The sequence below is a fragment of the Protopterus annectens genome, chromosome 3.part1 (genome assembly GCF_019279795.1).
Source record: "Protopterus annectens isolate FY-2018-M chromosome 3.part1, PAN1.0, whole genome shotgun sequence".
Taxonomy (NCBI): Eukaryota; Metazoa; Chordata; order Ceratodontiformes; family Protopteridae; genus Protopterus; species Protopterus annectens.
In genome coordinates this window covers 1,358,145,934-1,358,162,961 of record NC_056732.1, presented here as the reverse complement: position 1 = coordinate 1,358,162,961, position 17,028 = coordinate 1,358,145,934, and positions in this window count along the sequence as shown.

Genomic DNA, 17,028 nt, shown 5'->3' with positions numbered 1-17,028 from the left:
TCCATGCTTTTTCTCTATCCTGCAGAGTCCACAAAAGTAACGAGGAAACTGCACTAACATAGTCAATGGCACAAATAGGCAAGACAACAAATAAAACGCCAGACATACGAAGCCAGATCAAATTCTTTTCATATAACAAAATGTAAATCTGCATCCACAAAGCTTTTGGGATAGATTCCCACACTGAAGAAGGGAATCTATCCAGAAAGCATTGTGGATGTGGATTTACATTTTGCTATATTAAAATATTTTTATCCGGCTTTGTATGTCCAGTGTTTTTGTTTGTTTTCTCTATCCTGCCTTAGTATTCTAGTCTTTCTGGATCGCCAAATTGCATTATTTGTTTTCAGTCTCTTCTTTCTAGGAGGCGCAAGACTATTTAGGATATTCAGGAAAGTTGTACTAATGAATTTACTGCATCATCTAAGGGGAGGCTTTTTAGGAAGTGCCAGTTAATAGGTGACAGAAATGCTCATTACTATGATAACCCGAGTTAAACTCAGAAAGGTTACGTGTTGCTTTATAAACCTGCTATTTAAGTGGATGTGTGAAATGACTGGTTGCATAGACTGGGAGATGATCACTGAGACAGTCAGACATGGTACCTGAGATGGTGTATTTGCTGGGTCTGATACTAGGATCCAGTCTTATAGGAAATTTGATGTCCTTCTATAATGTGTGGGGCTGCTAATTAGTTGTGTGAAACCAAATAAGTTCACACTAGATTTAGAGGAGCTAGAGTTTATGTCCAACCAAATGACATTCATTTCACCTAATAGTATTGGTTTTTGTGGAATTGTTATGGATATCCAATTTAGGATATAATCCAAAATAGCTGTATTGCTGCCAGGATGGATTCATATTTACATAGGTTCATATGAGACTACTAGTCTAATGGCCTTATAAGCCTAGCCAATATAAACCAAATTTACCCAATACATGTCCTCTAGGAACAAGAGGATGTCATGGATTTGTGCTTGTGCACTGAGTATCTTACAGATTGCTCCTGTCCATACGGGACAGAGATAATATCCCAGGTGTGAATTTGCAATTCCCCATCCATTGATCCAAACTGCATTTGAAGAGGTCCAGGGAAGGGGTCTACCTAATGTGAATAGGAAGCTTCTTCCAAAGAAGTGCCAGTCTCTGAGGCACATATCTGTTTGTCCAGCATGCTTTGTTTGAGTCACTGATCAAGTTTAGATCCCTAGATTGGGTGACCTTCATGCTGTTTGACTTGCAGATGTGTAGCAGCTCCATCAGTGCTGGATTTGTGAGTGTCTTGTAGGTCAGGCATAGGGCACCTCTTAATAGTCAGCAGGAGTCAGAGTAAAGGGATAAGACCTTTAGTCTATCCACATAGTCCATGTTGTTTACACCTTGTATTTTCATTATGAGGAACCTCTGAGGTCACTCCAACTGCTAGAAGTGCCTAGTCAAGTACATGCCAAATGATACACTGTACTCGCTTATTGGTCTAATGAGAACTGAATACAGTAGGACTATAATTCCCTTGGATCTGGATATCATACTTTTACTTATAAGCTGTGTCACATAAAAGGATTTCCTCACCACTGTGGACACATGACAGTGAAAGTTCAGGCTACTATCTATCTATGCACCTAGATCTCTCACCTCTGAGTCTACTCTAAGGAGTTTGCTATTGATGTTGTAATTTGTAGGGGTATTTGTCAATGGTTCTGGCATCAATCATTTATCTGATCTAGACCCTCCTGAAGGATATCTACATCACTGGGGTATTCAATGACTGACCCCAGCTTGCAGTCATCAGCAAACTTTATCATCCAGAGACCTTCCACATTTGCCTTGACTTCAGAGAAGTATATTCTGAACAGGAGTGGTCCCACTACTGAGCCCTGTGGCACACAACTAGTAATTGGCTTCTTGCTGGATCTGGATTCACTCACTTTAACCACATGTCTCCTGTCCATGAGCCAATTGGCTATCCATCTGGTGACATAGGGATTTATGCCCAGTTTTGTGAGTTTATAATATATGAGTGGGGAATTGTGTCAAATGCTTTGGCCAGGTAGAGGTAGGCAGTATGTACTGTTTTACCCTTATCCATGGCCTTAGTGACTTACTCAAAGAAATCTACTAGATTCAGTAGGCATGACCTGCCCTTGACAAAGCCAAATTGGGTTGGGTCCACTGTTTGGAGGTCTCCTATGTTATTACTTTTCAGGTACAATTATTCTTTTTATGGCCTTACATATAAGACTAGTCACATTTATAGGACTGTAATTTCCCGAGTCAGTACATGGTCCCCCTTTATGCAGAGGGATAACGGTTACTGTCCTCCACTCTATCAGGACAAAGCCAGTCCATACAGAGATCTTAATTGGCCTGATAAGTATTGATTTAAGCTGTTTAAGAGGCAACCTGGTCTATTGTTAGACCCCACTGAAGCCATGTTTTTAGCTTTAGAGAGTGGTATTTCTTGGGGAGAACTGGGGGTGAAGAGGAGGTGGAATATGAGCTGAATTTGTCAGCCAGCAGATTTGCTATGTGTTTCAGGTGAATATAGTTTATGCCATCTACAAATAATTCTGCACATTGTTGGGTGTTGCCCTTAAGACTGTGGACATAACTGAAAAATGCCATATGGTTATCCTTAGCTTTGGAGGCTATTTTTACCTCAAAGTCTGCTTTCAGAAACTTGACTAGTTCCCTGATTCACTTGTTTAGATTAATGAGGGACTTATCACTCTGTTGTGCACATTCCCTCTTACTTCTCGACAGGATTTTATTGCTTTTGTTGTACAACCTATTAATACCAGGGTTTCACCAGAGTGGCTTGTTTTTGTGGTTTGACCTGGGTTTATTTTGATCTGGTACTGCTGTTTCTATGCAGTTGTTTGTATGGTCATACAAGACCTTTGTGTATGTCTCTGCATAGGGTTCTGTGTTTTCTGGATTTGGGAGAGCTTGGAAACTATCTGTGCTATCCCTTAATAGGGGGGTAATATACCTCAAAGAAGCTCTTAAAGTTTTTGAGGTTAGTTGGGGGGGCTAGTTTTACCTTTATTTCAAGGGAGACTGCTTTGTAATCTGATCTTACCAGTGAGGACATAACACTAGGGGAGGTACAGCACTCTCCCATATTTGTGTGTACCAAACTAGCTGCTCCAGGGCATTTGAATTTACAAAGTCAAGAAATCAGTGGGCCTGCATGTTAGTGGTTGTATATGCCTCCCAAGAAGTGGAGGGGTAGTTACAAATCACCCGTGAATATGGTATTGGGCTGGATGGTAAGCTATTCTAGTAACTTCGGATGTAATATATGGGTTTCCTGCTTCATAGTGAGGGACCTGTAGTTAGCAAGAATATAGCAATGGATTTTTTTCTATGGTTAGTTGGACATGGAGTAGCTCAAGCAAGTCACATTGTTTGAACAGCCTTGAGATGTGCTTATCCTTTATGTAGATAGATACATCTCTGTCTTTTGCACTTTCATGTTCAGTGGGTGGTCAGAATGTATGAGAGCCATTATAGCAATGCATTACCAGAGTGCTTTCCATGGCTGTGAACAGGGTTGCCAGACATCCCTATTTGAGTGGGATTGTCCTGGGATCAGCAGCCCGATCCCAAGTCCCACACTGCTGGTTTAAATCCCGGCGAAACAGCCCTCTGCTTTTTTTTTTTTTTGATTGGCCCGTATACGGGCATACAGGCTAATGAAAAATTGGTAAACACAGAGCTACTTATGTTTAATGTGGAACTGCATGATGTTCCATATTAAACAGAAGTAGCTCCATGTTTTTAAGTGTTGAAGACCTTTTTTTTTTGGTCCTCACTTTGTCCCTACCCGGCCAGTCGGAAATCTGGCAACCCTGGCTGTGAACCATGTTTCAGTAACTGCACAAACATCTACATTCTTCAGGGTGAGGAGAGCTTCAAAGAAGTGTCATCTGGCAACCCTGGCTATGAACCATGTTTCAGTAACTGCACAAACATCTACATTCTTCAGGGTGAGGAGAGCTTCAAAGAAGTGTCATTTTTTGTAGAGGCTCCTAGCGCTGAACAGTAACAACTTTAGCTTTTCCTGAGTAGCTTTTGCTATGTTGAAAGGTTTATCTGTTTGACAATGCCTAAAAAGGCACACTAGGGGTGGATAAGGTTTTGGCCAGTATCCAAAAGCATAGAGGTGACAGATGAAGACCATCCCTGCATGTAGTTCAGCAATTTTATTTCTTATGCTTCAAAAATTTATGGCAGCAAAAGTTAGATTACTGGGGTTGAGGAATGATGATTTTAGGGTGAGAGTAGTGTGTAGAAACGAATTGCCTTAATGTTCATTGTCATAGGTGGGGCCAGGATTAGGGTAAATGTCTCCCTCTAGAAGGATTTTAGTATATTGGAGAATTATTAATACTTGTTTTTTTGGAGAGTATTTTTCCACCTAATTTTGTACAAAGACAAAATTCTCAGTGCAAAAGTTTGGGAGCTGGCCTTTGTGGCAGAACTTCAACAGTATCTGGATCAACTATAGTGACCAGAGTCTCTGCACTGTGTGGAAAAGGTGCCAGTTGGTGACAGTGCTGTCAGACCACTGGACAGAGATTGGACCAAAATGATATGGAGATCCATAAGTTTTTATACTATGTTTCTAGTCAGGGTAATTACATCAAAATCATACAGGGAAATAGGTACAAACTCTTTGAATGTTCACCTTTTCACAGAGTCAGAGATCTCCAATGAGGAATCAGTAGGAAAGGCTAGGCTTCCTGATATCATTGGTGTGGCAAAGTTCTTTGCAATACGCAGTACTCTGGGATCCCATTTGTGATGTCAACTTAAGCAAAGGCAAATTTTAAAGAAAAAAACAATCATCAAGACATAAATAAAAAACAAAAACATGTTCAAGCCCATGGCCATATGAAGGATTTACACCTGCACCTTCTGAATCCCTTACTTAATTTTTCTAACTCTGATGTTGCTTACCCTTGGGGAAGAGACCACGTCCCTTTTTAGAAACTGCACAGGCTAAAAGTCAGAAAGTTGCCAACACATCAATGATCAGGTCCTTTTCTTGTCTATGATGTTTCAGTCACTGACTTTCTGCATGGCACCCAATCTGCCAGTGTGTTTGCACCTCAAATAGACAGCTAGCCTCACCCATAGCAGAAGAGCTATGCAAAAAATCTAACTTTTGCTGGAGAATAGAAGCATCCTCTGGCATGTTCTTCAGCTTCCTGACAAAATAATCCTCAAGGAGCAAGGGCCAGCACAATGTGTTAGTGTCTTCAACCAGTTCTCCTTCAACCATTTTACTCCCTTAACCTTTTCAGGTAGTCTGTACAGCCAATCCATACCAGGTGATTCTTTCACCATTCATGGCCTATTTAAAAATGATCTGTCTGCAGATGTCAATGTCATTTCTCAGTTAGTATTCCTGTTATGTGAACACAAAGCATAAGGTCTACACTGGTAATGCCTTCATATTTAGATGTAGTTCTAAAGGAAAACGAAATTAACAACTTTGCTTTGAGTTATTATTTACTTGTGTTTGCTAACAGCGGTACAACACTGATCCATATAGAGCTTTTTAAGGGTCAGCCTAGGAATAGACTAGTTAAGTGACTTACTCAAACGCTCACAAGCAAATGGAGGCTGACATAAACAAATCCTGGTCCACACAAAATAGCTCATTAACAGCTCCTTTGTGTCAACTGACACAAAAGCTGCAGATAAAAACAAAGATGAAGTAATAAGTAAAACAATGCCCCCTTAGGATAATACAAGTTTGGTTTTCTTATGGATTGTAGAATAGTAACTGAAGAATGACTGAATGTCAACTTCAGACCATCTGGTATCATCTGTGACACCCCTGCACTGGCTCAGTAATCAAGGAGCCTCAGTCCTCACCACTGGCAACAGTTAGGGGATGTACACACTAGGAGGATGACAAGTACACACACAGTAAAGTGAAATTTCTCTTAACAGCCACCACTGGCACAGCTCTAGGGTTGGGATCTCAGCTGAGTGGTCAAACCAAAACCTTCATGCACCCTATCTGTCCAACCAGTGATTTGTGTCCTTGCAGAAGTAGCTGACACACACAGACCTTTTTGTGTTGTTGGGCTTCTGCCAGGTTCCCTTGGGCCAAGCCCATGAGCTCCCTGAGCCTTGTCCTGAGGATTAGGAAATATGCTACAACAGACTCCTTGTGGGATTCACACTCACCCTCCCACTCATCTCGAATCAAATCTAGTGCTAGGATATACTTTTTCCCTATGAAACTTGGGGTACTCAGAGGCCCCACAGTATCCATAGCTACCCCCTGAAATGGCTCCTCAATTACAGGCAAAGGCATCAAAGAAGCTTTCACCTTGTCTCCTGCCTTGCTTATCTTTTGGCACTGCTCACACGTCCTATAGTACCCTGTTACATCTCTGGAAATCCCAGGCCAATAAACGTTCTGCATAATACGTCTCTTTGTACATTTTATGCCCATATGACCTGCAAAGGGAATATCATGGGCTATGGCTAGAAGTGCCAGATGGTAGCCTCTGGGCACTACCAACTGCTGTATTCACTCACCCTCTAGACCTCCCTCAGGGATCCACTCTCCATACAGTAACCCTTTGTCCCAGTATACAGACCCCCCCCTCCCTTGAAATTCAGGTGCCTCACTAGCTACCTCCCTCAGGCCTTGTAATGTAGGGTCTGAGAGGTGAGCCTGTCTCAACTCTGTCTTAGTAACCCTTCCCAGATCCCCTTCCTCAGGAAGGCTGGTATTCTCTGACAGCAGTGTCTCACTCTCATCCTGGGTACTACTGCTCACCTCTGCCCTTGCAGTCACTCTGTCCAAGGGAACATAAATACCCACAAGCAGCTGTGGCTCACCTTCAGTCTCACTGCTACAGGGTAGCTCCCTCCCTGAAGTAACCACCTCACCAGTCCTGGCTGCAAGTGTGTGGTCTGTCTGGGTCTCCCCCAGGTTAACAGACCCACATACTTGTCTCTAAGCCTGACTGCTTGTAACTGCATGCACACACACTACTGCATTATCAGTATCATTCCCTATCAAGGCATCTGCAAGGATATCCTCAAACACTCCTACTTTCTGGCTTCCTTTTCCACCCTCCCAGTCAAGGTAAACCATAGCCAAAAGTATTTGGAATGGGATGCCTCCTAAAGCTCTGACTGGAGTAGACTACCCAAGCAAGTAGTGCTCCTCTGTAACCATTGCAGGCTTCACAATAGTTAGGTCAGAGGCTGCATCTCTCTTAGCAGTGGCCTCTTTCCCATCCACTAAGATATGATATAACTTCTTGTGGTAGTTTGGTACCCTTGTTGTCTCAAGACAACTTACTGCTGGCATTTTGTCATTCCCGCTTACTGGCTCTCCCACCTTTTGATACCCACCTTGCCTCTGTGGACATCTATATGCTACATGGCCCCACTGGTTGCATGTAACTGTTGATCCTGGATGTGTACCTGGACTAGTGGCTTCCCCTGCTACTGGCTGACTCTGTTGGGGCAGTCTGGGCTATCCACCATGGGTTCCCTTAGACTCATGAGCAGCACTGTGTGTTCCTTTCCTGTGCAGTAATGCCCTGCTTGCTAGGTGTAGGTCTCCCTTCTTCCCAAACTCAACTGCAGTATTGCATTGTCTATCAGCTAACCAGATTCTCATGTTCACAGGCAAAGTGCTAAGGGCTTGTTCCCTCACCAAATGGTCTGCCAGCCCTTCAGAAGTGGTGACCTGCCATCCACTCCCCCACCTATGAAAATAAGTGCTTAGTTGAGCAACATATTCACACACACTTTCATCTGCCTTGCGTCCATACTCACGAAACTTTTTTCTATAAGCTTCAGGTGTTAACTTAAAGCATTCTAAAAGACAGTTCTTTACAATATTATAATTTAAGCAATCAGTATCAGACAATTTAGAAATAACAGTTACAGCTTTACCACGTTGTAAGGGAGTCAGGAACTATACCCAGAGCCCTTGGTCAACATTATACTGTTTACATACCCTCTCAAACATATGAATGAAGCTATCAAAATTATCCCCCTCTGTAAATTGTGGAAGAAATTTACTGACCTTTGTTGCTTCTGGCTTTCGGTTACTCCCTTTCCCTTTACCTCCATGAATATGGCTAAGAGTCAGCATCTCCATTTCATGTTGCCTCTGCCTCTCCTTCTCCTCTGTCTCTAGACATCACAGTTTATCATTTTCCTCAGCATCTAGATGTCTTAGTCTCTCTGCTGCATCTATTTCCAAATGCTTGGCCTCCAGCTCAAGTCTCTTTAACTCCAGATGGATTTTTAAATCCTCTGTGGAAAGGTTGACCTGTCCAATTTCTGAGGGTTGTACATCTCCAAGGCCAGCCTGGTTGTCTTCCTGATCGCTGGTCTGCAATGCAGCTTTTCCCAAAGCTACAATCATTTCTACCTTAGTCAGATTGTCATGCACCAGTCCTTTAGCCTGGCACATCTCAGCTAACTGGCTCTTTGTCAGCTTACCATACTCCTCTGCTGACATGCTTGCCTGCTCTCCCTGACTAACTAAGTTAACAAAAAAATAAAACAGTTGTGATGTGAAACTCTGAATGTTCACTGCATGGCTGATTGAGAGTACAAACACCTTCAGTGACTACTGTTCACGGGCTACAGGAATTCAATATCCAGACCACTACAAGCCAGTTAATATGTGATGTGGCTATCTCACCACTGTCTACCAATTAATATGTGATGTGGATATCCCACCACTACCACCAATTAATATGCGATTAATATGCGATGCCCCTACACTGGCCCAGTAATCAAGGATCCTCAATCCTCACCACTGGCAACAGCTAGGGGAAGTACACACTGGGAGGATGGCAAGTACACACACAGTGAAGTACAATTTCCCTTAAGAGCACACACAGACCACAGTCAGCCTGGGGCTGGTTTCTCCCTCTTTCTCCTGATCCCCAGTTAGAGTCCCCACTGGCACAGCTATAGGGTTGAGAGCTCAACTAGTGGTCAAGCCAAAACTTCCAGCACCCTCTCTGTCCAACCAGTGCTTTGTGTCACTGCCCAAGTCACTGACATAAACACACTTTGAGATTTGATAGATATACAAACATGAGCACACACCTGGGAAAGGCTGGCACAGGTTTACTAGCTATGCCCCCTTCTGCCTAGACTATAAGGTAGTTATCATTGCCACCAACCACTCTTATCAACTACTCTAAGCCCTTAACAAAGGGTGTCCAATCCTACTGTGTAATGTTATTAATAATCCAAATGGTAGTTTTGACCAAGTGTCAGGCTATTAGGAGTGGCCTGTGCAGTGTCACCAAATACATATGCAAGTACTCTAAGAGCCTAAATATATCTCACAAATATCAGCCACAAAGATAGGTTTAAATATATTTAATAATAAATAATAAAAGAGCAAGACAATACTCAGAAAACAAACACAGTTACTTCAGAGTTCAAAATCACAGGAAATATTTTAAAACAACATTGCAGGACAGTCTCAAATACAGAAAACATCTAAACTAATCTTTACTATATTCCTGTCTATATGTAAAAGAGATACAATGCCATAAATCTTACTTACAGAGCAAGCCAAGTGCAGATGGTGATGATGAGTGGATGTTCTTGCTACGTCCAATGCAAAATATAAAACGTCCAGTCTCTCTCTGAGAGAGTCCTTAAATTAAAATCAAATGTTACTGCTGGGTTAGCTTGGATGACTTCACTTTTTGTCACCTAACTTCAGTTTCCAAATTAAATACCTTTTGTCGAAACTAACATAATTTAGCAGTTCTCTGTGAGAATACATAGCCTTCCGATGTTTGCACCTGCTAGATGACATAAAACTATAAAACACAAAACGATGTAAAAGCCACCCTAGTTCTAGACATCTTGTCTCCTTGCTGCATTGAAACTAACTTTTATAGTACAATTGTAGAACAATTTAATTTCAACTTATTTTATTGAAGTTTTGCAAGTTAACCCTTTTATGTTCTAGTTTCTACTGTTAAAGATAATATACATTTACACAGATATATAGTTTATATGCATTTGTGTTCTTTTCCAGTAGGGTACACTGTGGACACATCCTTGCAGCTCAGTACTGTACAAACCCTGTTCAACACACACTTCTGTCCTAGTAGTTTAATATACACACAAGCATATAAATCATAATGATATTCACAAATGACATATGATAACTTACAAAATTCAGGATAGCTGGGCTTGCAGCGTGACATCATCATCCATCCTTTACTTTCAATAAAATGTATTTTTATATCAGTTAATAAATTCTTTTAACAATATGGTCATAGGCCACACTATAAAATGTGTATGCTTGCTCCCTCAGGCACCAGATTATTTGAACTACTTGCAAACACATTTAGTAAACTCAAGCTCACTATACCAGGGTCATCAAAGAGATACATTGTCAGAAGATCAACATCCTGATTGGCATATACACAATGTAATAAAAATACATGATTAATTGATGATACCCACTTATTTTACAGAAAGTGCTCATGCGAGTTATACATACAGGTCCTCATCCCAATCAAGAACAATTCATTCAAGATATCAAGGTAAATCAAAAAATGAAATCTGTACACAACCATCAGTGAATGCAAGTCTAATGACATCTGCACACAACTATCAGTCAATGCAAGTCTAAAGACATCTGTACACAACCATCAGTGAATGCAAGTCTAATGTCATCTGCACACAACTATTAGTCAATGCAAGTCTACTTGCGTGCTTGTACATTGATGTATTTACCCACCAATAATACCTATGTAAGTATGAACCAATAACAAACAAGAAAACAAGGTGTATAATGCATATGGAATAATGTTGCAGTACATATGGCTATACAAACAAGATGAAAGAATATGCATTGGACAGAGATATTGCTGATAAATTTGGAGGCATTACATTGACATGGCCAGATATCTGTCACTGCATAGTATGATAAACATCTAGTGGTAAATCAGGTTTCAAGCACCATGTTGAGAAAATAGTAAAGGACAAGATATAGTGGTTCTGTGCTTAAAAGAGTTCCTGCACCTGCCATGGATGCACATTTAATGAAGTTCTTTCAGGTAAAATGTGTAGGACATGACTACACAATGAATGCTGTGGTCCAGAGAATGCCATATTATCAGCATTATCCAGAGCAAAATGTCCAGGAATAAAACACTCCCAATCCATGAGACCAGGTTATTATACACAAACACTGCCAAATGATAATTCCCTGAAGCAAACCATTCTGCAAAAATGCAAGCTTGAGATTCCAACTGTAAAACAGCAAGATCTTCAGTGGTACAGCTTGACAAGCAAGAGGAAACCTGCTAGGTATGGGACATCCATGCTAGAGACCCATAAGGTGGCAGATGAGATGCTAAATATAATTGCAAAAAAGCATGTATGACCTCCATAGTTATCCAGCTGTAAATTACTCGTGGGACATTACTTATGAAAGGTGCATGTGTGTAAAGAGTTATATGTATGCATGGATGGATTCAGTGTACAGCTAACAGTTATACTATCTTTCTGCTCTGTGCTCTGATCAAGTAAATCTGAGCCAGCATATATGTCCATGTTATCCAAAAGGTAAAAGACAGTTGACAGATTTGACACTAATTTACAGCCGTGCATAAATACTGTCAGATTTCAAAAAATCTGTAGTCAGGGCTGCCCACTCCTGTTTTCCAGCTTCAGTGCACAAAGATTGTTGGTTCCACTTCTTGAAAATATTTTAGAGACACCTGCAGAGGTGGATTGAAAAAAGGACTGTGGTTTCACCAGAATTTCAGCTACAGATAAAAAACACCTCACTGCTCTAACTTTTCTCAATGAAAATGAGATTTTGGGAGCCTTTAGTATTACCACGTGATCTTTTGACAAAGGCATGTGCAGTGGTTTGAGTATTACTGCTTTACTGGAAGGACTTGTAATTTGTTTTTACTTTTCCCTATGCCTGCTGACCATCAGTACTTCCATTAGCTAATCATGTCCATTCCTTCCTCTTTGGGTGAGAGGCATGGGTTATCAGTCAGGTAGCCTTCAAGGGTCTTTGCCAGCTCTAGATCCTCAGTTCCTGCATAGCAGATTGAGTTTCATGTGTAGCACTATAGTACTGTCCAATTAATTCATGTGAACTTCCATGCCATAGTCTAATTATAGCAACAGGGTACAAACATGCTGCTTGGTTGATATGTTTGTCATTTGTGGCACCTGCTGTGGCACTTGTTTTCTACTGGGTGCCCTCAGTAGTGCAGCATACCAGGCAGCCTGTCGGACAAGTTAGTACTAGCTGCATACTCCCTCATTCCCTAGCTGCATACTCCTTCATTCCCTAGCTGCATACTCCCTCATTCCCTAGCTGCATACTTCTTCATTCCCTAGCTGCATACTCCCTCATTCCCTAGCTGCATACTCCCTCTTTCCCTGGCTGCATACTCCCTTATTCCCTGCTTGCATACTCCTTTATTCATTGGCTGCATGCTCCCTCTTTCCCTGGCTGCATACTCCCTTATTCCCTGGCTGCATACTCCCTTATTCCCTGGCTGCATACTTCTTTATTCCCTGGCTGCATACTCCCCCATTCCCTGGCTGCATACTCACTTATTCCCGCTGCATACTCCTTCATTCCCTGGCTGCATACTCCCTCAGTCCCTAGCTGCATACTCCCTCATTCCCTGGCTGCGTACTCCCTTATTCCCTGGCTGCATACTCCCTCATTCCCTGGCTGCATACTCCCTCATTCCCTGGCTGCATACTCCCTTATTCCATGGCTGCATACTCCCTTATTCCATGGCTGCATAGCTCTTTATTCCCTGGCTACATACTTCTTTATTCCCTGGCTGCATACTCCCTCATTCCCTGGCTGCATACTCCTTTATTCTCTGACTGTATACTCCCTCATTCTCTAGTGCATACTGCCTCATTCCCTGACTGCATCCTTTATCATTTGGGTCATTAGTCTACCTTGGATCATCTGGTCACAGTCAGGGCTTTGTGTGCCACAGAGCCAGCTATAATACTCTACACAAGAAAAGCAACCATTCGCCTGGCATGTTTAACTCTTTATTCTGGCACATCAAAGATTGGTTGACAATATCTCTTATACATCATGTGTGCATTAACAGTTAAACAGGTCTGACAAAGCAATAACTCTGGGTGCACTTAATATCTGCATTGTCTTCCTGAATACTCAGAGAATTGTGTTCAGTCATTCTCTGCATTGTTCAGTAATGGTATAAAAGATGCTTCTAGAATCGTCCTATGACATCTGCTCTACAAATACAAATAATGCAGGAGTTAAAAGGCTCTGTTCAGTGAGTGCAAAGATGTCGGTTGAACATGGGCCTTAGAATATGAACTTTTTCATTCCTTTGCAGCTTATCTACCCAAATCCAGAGCCAGGGCCTCCCAACTTTTTTAGCAGAGCTTGAGAAAATGTTCTCTCATGAACTTAAAGGAGACACGTGTTTACCTTTAGTTAATACCTCTTACTACAGCTTCATGAGGTACTATCAGAGGGAAGGAAATCTCTTCTGCTATATCTGTAGCCCATCTTCATTTGGCTTGTACATATTACCTGGCTTGCTGGTAAGACTGAGTTCCTTTTACTGCTGCACCATATATCCTTTAGATCTCCCTGAAGGGAGTCATCCATTCCACTTCTACAATCTGAACATAAGTACAGATTCCCTTTTTCTGTCACTGCACATGCTCTTTATTTATTCTCAATTTGTATAAACTCTACTAATACACCATTTTTATCTAAGCTACATTATTTTGTTGTGTTTCAGTTTTTTAGAGAAGTGATAATATTTGAAAGAGAAGTAATATATGTTAAATGTTAATATGTTCACAGGTCATCTGCAAAACAAAAGCAAAGTAATTCACTGTATCATAAAAGAGCTATCTTTGAGATGTATAGCGAGTAAGAAAATATCATATATTAGAAGGGATGTCAATGCAATAGCTCACCGACAACTGAAATTAGGTAAGTGAAGAGGGAAACGCATTTAGTCAATACGTATGTAGTCATTAGCAACAGTTTAAATACAGGATGACAAAAAGAAATGAATGTTGCCTGAGACTCAAACTCCCCAAGTCAATATTCTTGTTTATAAATCCCCAGAAAGCACCTATAATCACTAAACACTGGTAGAACCTGCTTTTCTTTTGATGCTTAAACAAATCCTTCTTTGGGGTAGTTTCAATCAGAACAATATTTGCAGTAACAGAATTGACACAATCTCCCTTAATATTTTCTTGAAATATTTTGTTAGTAAGTGAGAAAGGGACTGCTCTGTTTTCCAAAAAAATACCACAGGCATCCATATTGCTAGGCAACAACCGTTGCATTAGGAGAACTGTCACATCTTGCAAAGCATTTTCTCAGTAACTGTAGATGAGACTGCTTTGTTTTCTTATTTCAAAATATGTGGCCATTTGATTGTTAGGCTTCCTAGGGATGCAGCTTTGTGAATGTTCAGATTTTAGTTATTAGGTAAGATTATTTGGAGCTCGACAAAGGTTGTTATTATTTTTAAGCCAACTCTGGCTGCTGTCCTTAGTGCTGCTGTGAAGTGTTATTAATCACTGTACATTTCAAGTCTGCATAATTTATGGTAGAATCAAACATGATTTTTATTTTTCAGAGAAGCTGCAAACACATCAGCATTTGAACTGTAACCCAGCTGAACTATTTCAGTGTCTTAAATAAGTTTTTAAGGCCTTGCATTCTTGCTGCAAATTGTGAAACCTACATCTTGTTCACAACTCACTAGAAAAATAGGGTCACAGTAGGTGAGTAAATTTATTTATTTATTTGTTGACTGGATTAGTCCCACTAAGCTAGTGCCCTCTTTTCAGGGGAGTCCTGAGGTAACATTTCTACTTCTAGTGGAAAATTTGGCCGGGGCATTGGGAACTTCCTCTACTTTTTTGATAGGTGCTGTGGAATCTTTTACATCCACCTAAGCTACCATCAACTCAAGAAGATGGGACCAGGATTTAACATCATCTTACCTGAAGGATGACACACTCAGGAAGTACAACACCACCTTAATGTTTTACTGCAGTGTCAGTAATCCAATCATCTGGAGTGGAAATAGAACCTACAACCTTCTGGTCTTCCAACACCAAAGGTGAATAGGCTACCTGTGCGGTGAATAAAAAGGTGGTGTTGTCAAGATTTTTTTCTATATGGATTTAGTGCCCAATTTGGTTCCCTTGTTTTTAAGCAGTCTCCCTCTATGTATTAACAAACCACTGTGGCATTGTGAATGTCCAGTACTGCCACTCTGAATCCAGTTTTCTTCTTACTATTACTTATATTATGATCTGCTGATTTTGTACTTTAATTGGGTCATGCCCATTGCCCAGGAGAGGTCATGGGTGAAAAAGATACTGCAGGTCAGCACACCCACCTCATTATCAAATGTATAAAAAATAAATTCAGTCATAATATAATTTTCATATTTTATAAACACAATAAGACACTTAATTGATGGACATTAGATGGTTTCTCTGTACATCTTAAGGGACTAGATATAGCATAAGGGACTGAATACATATGACTATCAACCTTGCGCATTGGCATGCATTTCTAGACCTGTCTAATGAACACCTTTTATATACAGTGGCATACTATATCACACTTATCTATCATGAGGGTAAACGGTGCCCGCAGGCACATTTTATTTTTAACCTTATACTCATTTATATGAGACCAAATGACAAGATAAACATGGCTTTGTTTTGTGTAATCCAGAAGCTGAAGAAAATCATATTAGGCAAAAAATGTTTATTGTCTGTGATTTGTAGCAGCAATAAACTAATAAAAAAAAAAATAAATAATAATAATAATAATAATAATAATAATAATAATAATAATTTTAATTTTACACAGTATTAACCAAAATGTATTTAACTGATATTTAGGACTCTGTAGATATCATGGGTTAGGTCTGGGTTTGGTCTGCAAAGGCTAATGGGATAGCCTGCCCTCCTTATGGTCGTTTTTTTTTTTTAGGTGTTGTATCCCTACAAGCAACTTTCTAATGTACAGTCCTTTAGTAAAAGTCTGGATACTCTAATGCAACATTTATATATATGCTTGGTGTCATAATACCAAACTACACTGGTGAATTTTTAAGACATATATACCTGACTTTCCTTTTTTTACTGATGCTCTGGTTAGACATTCTGGCATTAATCCTGCAACACAACACAGTAATCTAACAAGTGAATTTTGCAATATTCTGCTATGTTTGCAAAGTGCTACTTGAGAGGGTTACATTAATTTCTTAGCATCACATATAAAGTCCATTATTATATTAGAATTTATTCCTCATATGAAACAAAGTAGGAAAACACATTTTGAAGCCCTGGCTCCCCAAAAACCATGGGACTCTTGTACCAGAATAAACTAAGACAGTTTAAGACTATACAAATCTGCTGCCTATTTGACTTACCCAGCTCATTTTTTTCGCAATACTTTTCTCTTTCTCAACTGACAGCACAGCCAGCCCATGTTTAGCTTACTTCACTTGTCAGCAAGTTTATCAAGTGCAAAGCTGGCTTCAGTGCAAGATGGGAAATGGAGTCAATTACTTAGCTGCTGGCTTTTCTCTTTTCTCTGTCTGTCTCTCTGTTCTTAAAACTGAGTTGTTGAATTGTTGTCAACATTTAAGACTATTTGTTCGATGTCCAAAAAGATTTTATGCCAACAAGCAGGCAGTATAACTTCCAAGTGCTTGATAGTACTCACAGTTTACTGTGATTTCCAAAACTCATAAACTAGTTAAGGCTTGTAGTTTGCCTTGCAAAAATTACCTCTGTGATTCCTCTGAACTGTCACAGATACAGGAACATCCCTTTCCCAAAAAGCATACAAGAAAATAAATATTGTTTTCCATTAAGAGATGAAACAAAGGATACATATTATATCAGTAAAATGACACACACAAAGACTCTTGTAATTCAAAATATAAGCCAAATGATTTGTATGTTAAG